Source organism: Lotus japonicus, chromosome 1, assembly GCF_012489685.1.
Source record: "Lotus japonicus ecotype B-129 chromosome 1, LjGifu_v1.2".
In the NCBI taxonomy this organism is placed as follows: Eukaryota; Viridiplantae; Streptophyta; class Magnoliopsida; order Fabales; family Fabaceae; genus Lotus; species Lotus japonicus.
The window spans coordinates 48,350,228-48,363,941 of record NC_080041.1 but is presented as its reverse complement, the minus strand read 5'-3'; the positions used below and the strand labels follow the sequence as shown (position 1 = coordinate 48,363,941).

General features: G+C 35.7%; 1 long non-coding RNA gene across 2 annotated transcripts; it reads right to left on the bottom strand.

Annotated features, from left to right (window-relative positions):
• Window positions 1-5,260: 5,260 nt before the first annotated feature.
• On the bottom strand, window positions 5,261-8,985 carry LOC130741213 (uncharacterized). 2 transcript variants are annotated; one of them, XR_009020353.1, is made up of 5 exons: window positions 8,472-8,985; window positions 8,331-8,386; window positions 7,516-7,613; window positions 6,242-6,323; window positions 5,261-5,728 (listed from the first exon to the last, which is right to left on the bottom strand). It is a non-coding gene; the product is annotated as an uncharacterized LOC130741213 (long non-coding RNA). The 2 variants fall into 2 exon arrangements; XR_009020348.1 differs by having other exon boundaries at window positions 8,503-8,984.
• Between the last annotated feature and the right edge of the window lie 4,729 nt (window positions 8,986-13,714).

The following is a 13,714-nucleotide window of genomic DNA, read 5'->3' as shown; positions in this document are numbered from 1 at the left end:
CTAACGCATAATTTGGGGAAGTCGTCCTCTGGATCCATGAGGAATACAAACTTTTGTGGGAAAAAGAGGAGTCAAATAAACGATACGACCAAAAGCAACTCCTTCTCGAATCCAGCAGACGTCTCCCATAATCTAAAAGTGTCAATAAGCATGAAAGCCATGACTTTAATATACACGTATGACACACGTGGCTCTAAGCTAGCGCCTCAAACTATCCCTATGCAAGCACATACGGAGGTAGGTTACAAGTGCATATTTTACCTAGTTTCAATGAGCAATTTAGGCACTTATCTTTGTTAATCATGTAGGTTTCTCATCAAATTTACTCTTCTTGGTTAGAATTTGTAATATATAATTTTAGTTGTAATATGTTGAATTTTAACTATAATATGTGTTTGATTTTAAGTTTATTTGTGTAGGAAAGAAGCAAAAGACTTAAAGGAAAGAATTTAGAAAAAGAAGATTTTGGCTTAGCATTGCACCTGATGCTAAGCCAAAATGAGGCGGTGCATATTGATTGATAAAAGAAGATTTTGGCTTAGCATTGCATCTGATGCTAAGCCTAAACAGGGCAGTGCATTCTGAACAAAATTGAAGGCATCTTTGGCTTAGCAAGAGTGATGATGCTAAGCCAAAGGAAGAAAACCACTTCGGAATAAATGCACTCTGGCTTAGCAATACACCTGATGCTAAGCCAGAGTAGGGCGGCCTGAACCCCTTTAAAAGAGATTTTTTAGATCTTCTTCATGAATCAACACATTTAGAAGGGAAAATAGGTCACTTTTAGAGAGAGAGAAACAAGGGAAAAAGCTTAGGAGGCTGAAGCGGAAGCTTGGGTGCCGGATTCGACGGCGAGACATCGCGGAGTCTTCGATCCTTCTATCTTCTTCTTCATGATTTTAAAGCTATCCATGAAAATGGATAGCTAATCTCTCTTTGTTGGGGTTGGTTGTAGCCTTTTGGCCTTTATGCACTCACTTTGATCTATATATATGAATCTTTGTTTGTATGAATGGTTTCAATGTTCCTACTTTGTTCTTGCTTGTTTTGGCTTGATCACCTAAGACATGAAAATGGATTTGATCAGTTTGGTGAGAACTAGCTAATTGAATCTGATCTAGTTAAATATCAACTAATGAATCTAAGATCTAGAGATAGGATTGGATCATTAGTCAAACTAACATCTATGCTTAATGCTTCTTGCTTTGTTAATCAATCAAGAGATTGAGGGTTACCTTAGTAAGACAATAATCTTCGCATAGGGAGACCGTGTAGTAAAATAAGATATGGTGTGATGGAACCAATCATAGGACAAAATTTATGTATGAAGTCTTAGAGTGCGTAAAGTCAATCGGTGAATTCTAATTCCAACAATTGTCTCCTCTTAATTCCAAACCTTTTATATCGTTTTGTTAACTTACATGTTCTTTTGGTAACTGAAACCATCAATCATTGTGAAACCCTCATTTAAGTTGTTAACTATTGAACGACATAAGTATTATACCTCACTGTAGATACGACAGAACCCTTTACTATACTATAATTGAGTCTTGAAAGATTCGAACGTAGAGTGGTAAAACAATCTTTTATCAGTAGGATGAATGGAAACCACCACCAGTCACTAACCCTATGGGTTGAGCAATTATTAGTCCAACTATCATAAGAGTTGAATAACTTACTAATTCAAAGCAAGGTTGTTGATCTTTATGAAGGGATTATTTGGCGATCCTAGAAATGGTAACATCCAAACAACGAAACTTAGCAAATGCAGCAAGGGTAGGAGAAGGAGAAATAGGTCTTTTTCTTAGAATTTAAAGGTGTTGAACCCGGGGTAAATACAATTTTCACCTCCCAAATGAGGGAAATGCCAACATTTCTCACCCTACGATTCATCATTACATAACCTTTTGGAACTCGGGTCGAATCAATCCACACTAGTAAAAGAGACGCACACAACTAATCCATCTACTCAACAGTCAATCGTTGACAAGACACGATACTTCTCATCCAAAAGAAAATCACATGTCATAGACGAACTAGTTGTGTTTACATTGGTTTGAATCGAATTATTTTATCAGATCTTTTCCAAACAACATAATGCTTTAGATACTCATACTAGAGAGCAATTACTAAGGAATAAAATAATAGGCCTAAGACATTGGCAAACTACACAGGTGATAATGGGACTTTATAATTTTTCTAGGCGTGTATGAGAATGAAGATTATAATTACGGTGATATATTGTATTACCGAAATATGTCTTTAATTCCAAGCTTAACATGATTCTTCTAATGTTTGTTACAACCCTATGTATATATACGCGATGAGAGGCTATCTACCAAACCCTAATTATAATTATTTTCGGTCTTACCGACTTGAGCTTTAAGGTGCAAAGTAGTTATGTAGCTCTAGTGCCTACCTCACTAGGATAGGACGAGAAGAAGATCATATTTGCAGGGTGAACTCCACTACACACGACACGAAGCCTTTGCCGACATCAGCTAATTAAGGTTTGGAAATTCTATACGCGAATGAATAAACTGTAAATGATTCAGAGATGTATGCATAGATTACAGTGAATTTATCATCAGCACCGTTAAAAAATGCTAAGATCATGTGTGAACTTGTCGAGTCTATCTGCACAGTAAGATGATGTCGACACAGTCACAGCTTCATGGCTAGTAGGTGAAATTCATTCTTGGATCATTCGTCAATGATTTGTCTGATTAGCAAGTGTGTTATTGATCATTTACTATGTCAAACTGCTACTATTGTATTACCACCATCACTTGACACGTGGAGAATACGGTCTGGGTCTTACCCATTTTTCAGATTCTGAAAATGACACAGGAATGCGGTCCCCCAAAGAAGATCTTGCAGTCCAGACCACCACTAACTCAAAAGGGGTAAGCAAGTCAGCTAGATTTTAGGGACACAAAAGGGACTGTAAATTTACCTGCTAAATAAAAGGCAACAGATTCTGTTAATTTGGGTCATAATATTTCTTAATACCCTTTTTGGGCCCAATGAATATCTTAAACTTGACATGGATTTTGAAAAGGAAGTATGGTTGACAGACATTGAGATGCAGCATGTGCATGCCTCCAACCTCCATATTGGCCTTTAGCCTGCAGGTTGGGTGTAACTGGTTATGACATGAGTAATTGGAGATCTAGAACCACCACATCCACTCAAAGTTTTGTTTGTGCAGTACACTACTGCTATGCGCTTGAACTTTGTATATATGGACATTGGAGGGGGCACATTGTCATTCATGGGTTTAAGCATCTTCAATAGTTAAATTTTAGGTCATTTTAAAGCTGTGAATTGCATAAGTTGCTTTCTTCATTACCTCCGATAGATTAATTTTGATGCACTTGATAAATTAAGATTTTCACACTATGAAACAATCAAATTGTTTTTTATCAAATATTTAAAATTTGATTAGTTAATCGGGTAAAAAATCTTACATACATATACATTTTTTTCTACCAAAATGCATTTCACCCAACATTTTAATTGGAGCGATTTATGGAGTCAGTTCGCCTGAAATTAGATTATATAAAGCAAATTATGGTAACTAATTTAAATGTTGACATAAAAATCTACTTGCATATGCACATATATGTTTGGGCTGATTAAATGTGATTGAGTACCAGTTGAGTTTATGTAACATGAATAAATTTTCATCACAACTTATTAGAGATATGATCACTTTTTATCTTGAAAGATGTAATGAGATTTATTTGTACTGATGCCAATGATATCTTGAAAGATGTAGCGAGATATGATCACTTTTGAGTATATAATTTAATTAAACGTTTTATAAATTAATCTACGAAACTTAATTATTAAAGTAAGTAGGAAATAAAATATGTATAAAGATAAACTATTATTTAAGTAGATCATAAACTATTTACCTAAACTCTCCTCTACTTGCATAAAGCTTATGGTTAGATGTACTCAAATAATTTTTTCAAATTGGACAAATCCACCTGCGTCCTCATCCTAGCTAGCAATAAAGGAGGCTGCTGAACAAGTAAGCAAATGGTCCTACTTTACAAGCCATTTATATTGCCAGATCTAGTATTTATATAGTGATAATAGGTAGTCAGAAAGGTACAATAATGCAAGAAAAAAATACCACACTATGTGGTAAATCACTCACATGCAATATTGTTCGAGATTAATGAAGGATGGGTAATAATTTATACACATTTCACTTTTACCCCATTTCATTTTCACATATTTTTGTTCTTATCTTTTTTTGTATTTTTTTTTTACATCACGAATCATATCACTCATTTCTCTCTTTTTTCTTCTCATTTACCTAAGGTGGAGGTGGAAATGGGATATCAAGATAACATTATCCAGACTTGTAGATTTTAAACTGCCCAAACAAATGAGTGTAGTGTGTATATCCCAATAGGTAGTGTATATAGTTTTACTTATAGTTCAAGGCTTCAAGCTATATGTGCGTTAATATAGGTGTGGCACCAGCAACCATACTCCATGTTGAACTTAAATAGTAATAAAATACGAGCACAAACAATTTTCAAAGCACAATTGATAGATAATTGAGTTTTTTAAACATTTAGTCTAGGATTTAATATTTTATTATGATTTGATCGATCTCTGGTCAATGGAAAATGATTTGTTGGGATCGAGAGGAAAAAAATGAGGAAAAAAATGATGGAAGAGGCCAATTTTCACAAATTAAAACATGAGGAAAAAAATTCGCTCGTTTTAAACCGGGGAGGGAGACATATTGCACAATGGTGAAAGATCAGGTAGCAAATGTGCAATTAAGCAAAATACAAATATGAATTTTTTTGACATAGAAGTTGGATGGAGTTTTATGCACACAGATCAAGCTTTTGCTATTAGAATCGAGGAGGAACGAATCAGCAAATGAGTTTTGACTAGGGTTTTTCCCCGTGCGCTGCACGGCGAAGTTTGATATTATAATTTAGACATTAACTAATATTTTCTTACTTTTGATAAAGAAAAAAATCTATTTAAGAAATTAATAAATACTTTTTTTCCTTCCTTCAAGGGGGAAGCGATGAGAAGGGTGGGATGTGTGGAAGAGGTGTTTCAATGAGAAACAATTTTAAAAAGTTAAAGTTTTTAGATTAAAATGCACAACAGTACTAAAAAGTTAAAGTTAAACAATTATTCTAAAAATTTATTGTAAAGAAACATGGAATTAGAAAATATACCATTTATATCATTCCTTCATTTAGGATCAACCATACAATTACCATGTGAAAAATATCATCTTATTTTATTTTGGTCTAACGAAAAATATCTTCTTAAAGTGACCATTGTTTCATTGTTTACATTGACCCAAATTTTTCCTTAACAAAGTAACCAACAATTTCTTTCAGTAATTTACAATTGTATCAATAAAAGTATACACTTCAGCATAATAAAAGTATACACTTCAGCATAAGTGCTATCTATTACATCGAATAACTGCAAGCTATAAGCTCCTTTAAGGTCAAAGAATCGGTTCATAGCCCCAATGGATTATGCAACGATGTTAGACGCTGCAACTTGTATTTTTAAAGCTTTAATTGAAAGAGATTCAAAGCAATAATAACCAATAGAGCAAGGTCTTCCAACGAAACAAAGCTGAAAGAACGTGTCAGCATAGCTAATCAAATTAAACTAAACTCGCCATACTTCAGATCACATGGAGATTCCTTCATTCCTTGCCCTGTTACTGAAACCAAGTTGCAAAAATCATTGCCTTGATAAAGTAAAGCAACATTCATGCTGAAACAGATAAGCAATGACTAAAAAAACTCAACCCGAGATTTGTTTATACAGACCAATAAAGACGAATCACCCTGCTTCAATTTAAAAGCAGACATAGTCCCCATGTTATTTGTTGAATTGTCTTCCTAGTTATCTCCCACAGACATTAACTCCTTAGCTTGCCTTGATAATTTTTCAGTTCACACTAAAGTGAAACACTGTAAAATCTCAACTATTCTATAACCCATTTCCATGGCCCAGAAAGCTACAATAGAAAGAAAATCTACTTCATTAATTGTGGCACATATATTTTTTCAATGGGCTCTTATTATGAAAGAACATTTTACCATAACTAAAGTACAGAAAAAACTTACTAAATAAAGCTAATTGATGAAATTTTCCTAGAACTTCTATTGAAATATTTTCCTAGAACTTCTATTGAAATTCTACATTATTAGGCTCAATAAACAAAAATCACCTGTCAAGAGAATTCCACTTTGCTTCCCCAACCATTAATAGATGGATCCTGGTTTTGAAAATGCTTTAACATAACACCATACCTGCAACAATACATAGTAAGCCAATGACGTGAGGAACAAAGAAATCCATTACAAAAGAACTCTGATAAAATCCAGGAAAATCTATCCCATAGATCTTCATATTTACCATACTAAATCTGCCGAGTTCTTCACTACAAATAAAAGAATAAAAAATCTGAAAGGAAACATGTAATATTGCAATCAACGAATCCAGCTTAGATAAATTGAGCAATAGTAGCTGAAATCTATGACCGGTCGACAGAGAAGCACCAAACCGTCAACAACAAAGTTTAGAGTGGCAGCAGAAATAACTAAACGAATTCTATCAAGTTCAGGTCTAGCGATCACTTGACAACCCAGGTGTGATCAGTACAACAACTAAATTGGTCTAAGAAGAACTTTGGGGAAGAAAATGGAAAATAAAAATTGATGTTTCTAAGTTACTTGGATAAGAAACACACGTTTCAGAAATCACAAAAGCTAGGTCCAACATGTCATTTTCCTCAAAAGTTGGATCTTCCAATTTATTGTATTGTTCAACGCCCCGCACAAAGCTCAGTAATTTAACTCTTGTAAGTGAAAGACAGTATTTCAAGAAAAGTAAATAAATTAATCTCAAGCAGCAATTTACTGCATATATTACCCATGATTTACCATGACTATAACATGCAAGTTGAACATGCAAGTGAGCCTTCACCATTCTCCTCCGAGTATCCAGCATGAAATTAACTTTCAGTAAAAGAAAATGGACCGACAAAAAGAAACTTTGGAATGCAAATTGAACTGTGACAAAAGGGCTTAATGTGTATTGTTATTTAAAATCCCAAGTTTCCAAATATGTATTGTTATTTAAAATTCGATAAAGATATGGGGCCTTGATGCTGCTACATTTGACCAAAGAGGCTCCTACATACTAACATTCAATAAGTCAACTGATGAGTCACACTCCAATGATGCACTATTCTCATCAAGTAAAATGTCTGGCAAGGTACATCACTAACTGTGTAATATGTCCTAAGGAAAGTTAACATCAGCTTCCTAGTGAAACCATATGCTTAAACATCACTCTGCATTAGAATTACACATAACAACACATTTTAAAAAGGCAGAGAAAAGACGACATATTTCTCTAAAAAGAATCAGATGAACAAAAAATGCAAGTATAGATAAAAACACATCTTTAGACTGGCTACTAAATACATTGAATCTAAACCTGAGTGGCTTAAAGCACGTTTCTGCTTCTATTTAAACTTGCAGTAAATCCTCATTGCCAAATAAGGAGGCAGAAGCTTATCCTCGTATTTGCTTCTCCTGCAAAATCAAGAAACTCTTAACTAAGGATTCTTGAAAGACTATCAATTTAATTTCAACTTGTAGCTATATATAATTTCTATTGTAATTTGCTTAAAATAGGCTACAAAAGATAAGTAGCAATCTGCAGATAGAGGGTGATAACAGATTGATAAAACAAAAATCAGTTAACCGATTGAACAAAAATGCATTTGAATATAAAGAGGAAGTTTAAATAACATAATCCGCAATGTCTTTGCTCTTCACCACATCCACAACTTCCCTAACATCTATAACTTTATCCTCTAATTCAACTCCAGTTCATTGCCTAATCTATAGCATAGAGCCATAGACACCCTCAGGGTAATTCAATGATTTTATCTCCATCCTGGAAAATTTCATGAAACCAAGAAAAAAAATATACAGATACTTTGCAAAAAAAAACCAAGAATGGAACAACATAAGAAAAAATTGACCATTTTTAAACCCTGCAAAATAACTACTTTATATGGCCAAATCAATTATTTCAAAAGGAATTCCAGAAAATGAAAAACAGGGTACAAACTATAAAGTTTACAGTTCAATTACTGTGTAGCATTTTTAGTAAGAACAGAATCATAAGAGATGTAAAAGCAAGAGGTAAAAAAATTCTGATTCTAATTAGAATTATAAAAAAACAGCTTAAACATGTTCTACATGAAATTGATGATAAAAGCTAGGCAAGGTCACCATCCTCACCTATGTGATGAGTCGATGCACAGGTCTTCTGCATACGTTCCAAAAGTACAGTTTTTCTGCATGCCCACAAAACGAAAACCAAACATGATTATTAAATACCAAAAAAGGCAATACATTTGCAAGGAAAAAGGAAGATAATACATTCGATCTCGTTAAAGATGGTCGATTCTACCGTGGCGGGTTCTGTTGCAGGCGAAATAGGGTTTCTTGCCGATGGACCTGCGGTATCGGAGCTCGAGGGGGGGATTAGGGTTCAAAGAGTGAAATGGCGGTGGTTGCGTCGCCTGTGGGGAGCTTGAGGTTGTTTTTGTGAGTGTTGTCTAGGAAGGTTGAACCGGTAGCGGTGAGGCCTAAGTAGTGGCTCTCGAGAAGAAGACAGCTTCTGGTGAAAGCTGGGAGCGAAGGAGGAGATTGAAAAAGGGAGACGCTGTGGTGGGTTCCGTTGAAGGATGAGGACGGTTTCTTGCAAAGGATCTTGCGGTATCAGAGCTCAGAGAGGGCGCAGAGGGCTTGGAGGGTGAAACGGCGTCGGCAGCGGTGGTGGGGGAGGATGTTGATGATAGTATCGTCTAGGAAGGTTGAAACGGCAGCGTCGAGGTTGAAGTTGTGGATTCTGGATCGAGCAGGGCACGGAGGAAAAGGACGAGAACTGGATTTCCCACTCCAAGAATTAGATTTGCCACCCCACTTAAAGTGGGGAATTACTAAAATGTCCCTCCGTGTTATTTTATAGGAGATAAATATTCGAAAGGTTTCGGTAGTTTAAGTTCCGAAACTAATCGATTTTATAATTCCCAGTTCCAAACGATTCAATTTCATTTCACTCCCATCGTCTCCCTCTTCGACATCCTCTCCCTCTTCGACTTTCCGACCTTGAAAGGAGGCGATTCCGGCGAATTCCATTCGACCTCTTCAACTTTCATCATCAGCGGGGAGGTTTCTCATCATCTTCGTCAGAAAGGTTTCGGAACATAAAGTTCCAAAACCTTTCGGAACATAAAGTTCCAAAACCTTTCGGTTCATAAATTCCCAATAGCTTTCGGTACATAAATTTCCGAAACATTACAAATAAGGGGTGGCAAATCTACATTTTTACTGTTTCGAAATATAAATCACGAGAATCATGCAGAACATAAAGTTCCGAAATTAAAGGACTGCACAAGTCTGCCACCCTGCCACCAAGTTCCAGATCTCCAAGTTTCAAGGTTGTGTGTAAGTTCTCTTTCTCTCCCACCAGATTTACATAACAAATGTTTAAATTTCCCACCACATTTTTTATTTTAATGTATGTTCTTTATTTCTGTATTGCGCTTCATTCATCTCTGCACATATGTTTCGGAACTTATAGTTCCAAGAGGTTTCAAAACTTAAACTGCCGAATGGCTTTGGAACATAAACTGCCGAAACTATATAATTAAACCAGTGGCAGTGGCATTTTGCAGGCAGATGGCAGTGGCTTCGGAAATTTATCTTACGAACATAACATATTTCGGAATATTATGTTCCGAAGGGTACTCCTGGCATTTTTTTAAAAATGTTGGGTGGCAAATCTAATACTTGGGGTGGGAAATCCAAATCTCGAAAAGTACGGACGCGTGAGAGAGAAGAGGATGGGGCGGCCAGGAGGTGATGAATAGAAGAAGAGGGAGAGGGTTATAAGAGCAAGTCCCTCACTTACTTATCTCTTTTAGTGTATTGCTTGAAGACACAAAATTGCTGTATACACGTTACCTAACTTGGGGAAGCATGCATCACTAACGTTGAAACCATTTACTCAACTTTTAATTGACAATTTTTGCTCCGACTTGAATATTTTTGTTGGAAGTGCAGATCCTGAAAACTTATGCAGACTATTTTGCTGTGGTTAATGTTTAAAATTATGTAGAATAATTGTTGATGAAGAAGGATGTTATATTGTGTTGTTTAATTCAAGTAAATATATACAAGGGTATAAAAGTAATTTTAATTATAAAATCTCTCCCCTCCCCTCATGAACTAAATAAAAATAAGTTATTTTCCCTCCCCTCCCCTCCTATGAACCAAACGTAATAAGTATTAAAATCCCTCCCCTCCCTTTCCATCCCCTCCCCTCCCCTCCATTAAAATCCCTCCCCTCCCCTCCTTTGAACCAAACAATATGTAAAGAAAATTGGGTAGATATAACTTTGGAAACGTGCAGAACTTGGAAACAGAAAAGACAATTGAAGATAAATAATCAGTAGTGAAACTCAGTGGGAATGAACAACGATCATTGGACAAAAATTTGAGAAAGATAAAAAATCAAAATCCGAAAATAAATGATTGGGCGAGGAAAGGCCATTGGGAGGCCAGGATGGGCGGCAACCATCAATTCAGCATGGAGAATGTGAATGAGTTTCATGGAATAAAGAGCTAGGGTTTGAAAATGAGGATTTAGTTACAGGAGAAGAAAAGAAGTCAGAAGACGGAGTTAATGAGGGGTTGGTGGGAGAGAGAAAAGAAGTCAGAAAACGCATTGATGATAGAGGGATGAGAGAGGTTGTATGGAATAAAATATAATAAAATAATGAATGGAGGAATAAAATATTATAATTTATTTAGGTTAGGGGAATAAAATATTCCCAAATATGTGAGGAGCTGACACATCAGCTAATCACTTATTGGAGTGATTCTGTTTTAAGGGTAATTTTTTGGTATTGCCTCACATGAGACAATTTCAAAACAGTCCCAAATCAACCAATAAGGACGTGACACGTGTTATTTCTATTTTTTATTTTTTATTTTTAATAGTCACAAGATATTCAATCTTTGAACCCCAACATTTTACTAAACTAAACTTTAGTCCCAAGTAATGTACATTATTATACTTTTTTCTCAAGATGTAATAAATTATAATTTAACCCTTACATTAAAAAACAATTCATTTTTAAACTTCATCAATCAATATTTTATATTTTATATTGTATTCTAAAAATGCTCACCCACCGATTCTTCCTCTTCCATTTCCCTCCATAAAATTCGATCTTCTTCTTAGTTCAATCCCCCACCCCATCATCAACCTCCTTCCAGAGAACATTTAACTGAGTTTGGTTTTGGAATTTGGGTATAGCTCTTGTGTGCTTCACTTCAACAGATGTAGAGAAAGAAAAGTCGAATAACATGGGGATTAAGCTATATTCATGGGAAGTTTTCTTGTACATGGTTAGTCAGCAAAGAAGTTTTCAACATATTCATTTTTATAGAAAAGGATTTCAAAAAAGAGAACCCAGAACCCACCTACTACCAGATCCTAGAACCCACCTTAACCCAGAACCCATAACTCATCCCCAACCCAGAACCCACCCCCATCCCCTAACCATTTCACCTCATTCGTGGGTTTTGTTCAGAGGTTTGGATATGGAGGTTGCGGGTGGTGTTGTAACAGTTCGGTGAAGGGAAGAAATTGGGATTGTAGATTTTGGTTCGGTGAAGTTGAGGGTGGTTTGTTCAGGGGTCCGGCGAGGTTGAGGGTTGCAGATATGGTTTCGGTGAGGTTGTAGGTTGCAGATCTGGTGTAATGAGGTTGAGGGTGGTTTGTCCGCCACCGCCTAGAGCATCGTTGGTGGTTGTGCAGCGCGGCGGTGGTGTGGCTGTACGACGCGACGGTGGTGTGGTTGTGACGCACGTTGGTGGCTGTGCGGCGCGACGGTGGTGTGGCTGGAGTTCAGCCGCTAGACTGCAGTTATGCGTTTTCCCCATGAATCGGTGCAAATAAAGAGAAGAGGGTAGGATTTGAAAATTAAAACTTGTTTTAAGGGTAAAATAAGAATTTCGCCTATAGAAAATTGAATTAGAGTTTAATTAGGTTTAAATTAATTTAATCAACATTGACCTGTGGTAGGGAGTCAAATGCCTCCTTGTGTGTAACTTTACACAATTAAAAAGTTGTGCACCATAGATAAATCCAGAAACACCCTTTGCTTTTCAAGTTCATTGAAGAATTTGCACTCACGTTTGAAGGTCCATTTAATGTGCTATTAATTGACCCATATATGCTATTAATTGACCACAAAAGGAGATTGGATGATGAAATTCACATCCTTCGGATTCAACAAAATATATAGTCCATACTTCATATTTCGCACCTTAATGTTGAACAGTTGCATATATTTTAGCTGTGAACTAACTTTCAGCTGGTGATTTCAAAATAGCTGTTGAGACAAGTTGGACTTAGATGTAGTTTTCAGCTAGTGATTTTAAAACAGTTGCTCACTCTAATTGATGTAGCTTGTACTACTGTTACCCTGTTAATAATTTATCTTATATATCTATAATTTCTCAAGTGAAGTTGCTTTAGATAGAATGCATTTGTAAATTGTTATTTGGATTATTCTTTCACTGTCAAACTTTCAATTTTGGATTCCTCCTCCAAATTTTTTCGTTTATTTAATTTTTTGTTCAAAGTCTGATTATTGGAATATATATTATGGTAGGCGTACCTGAAGCAGAATATATGGCCAACTTAAATGAAGTTTCGTCGGTGAACAACATTGAACCTGAAGCAGAAGTTGAACAAGTGGATGAGATTGACTACTCTGAACCCATTTTAGATGATGATGGCAGTGGATCCAGTAGAAACAGTGACAGGAATAGCATGGAAGTGGAAGGTGATGATAACATTACAATGGAAACTTATGGTAATAACATGGATAGTGAAGGTGATTACGATGTTTCGAATGCTGATCTAAACGAGGTACCAGGACACATTGCAGCCAATGATGAAGGAATTACAATTAACATTGATGGTGTACAAGACATGGGCAATGTGAATTTCAAGATTTTAAATGGCAACAATCTTAAGATGTACAGGTTTTGTTGTATGTTGGATGCTCATGACAATCTCATTTGGAAGGGAATGAAACTTGCATACCGTGTGTTTTGTATTTGCTTGAAGTTACGCTTGCATCCATTGTATCTGGACATGCGTGATTTTGATGTGGAATTGTGGGGCTATACTGTTTAGTAAATTGGAAGATGGTGGGGTAAATATTAGACATGTTATAGAAATCCCTGTGTTGGTTTGGGTGGGCTGTGCCTATATACTAGCTTACAAAGTATATACTATATATATATATATATATATATATATATATATATATATATATATATATATAGTGCTCAACTCATCTAAGAAAATATTAAAAAGAAAAAAAAAAGACAGAAATGAAGAAAAATGAAAGAAGCATGATCATGGACTCATGGTGATTAGATTCCAGTACACAAATCCAGTCAGTGCTCGTATTCTAGCTGTAAACATAACCTGGTCATTTACAATATCACTAGTTTTCTGTGTAAACCATCAAAATTAAATAACTTAGCTATCAAATAGGCTGAGTTCAATGAAGATATAAAATAATTAAACTACA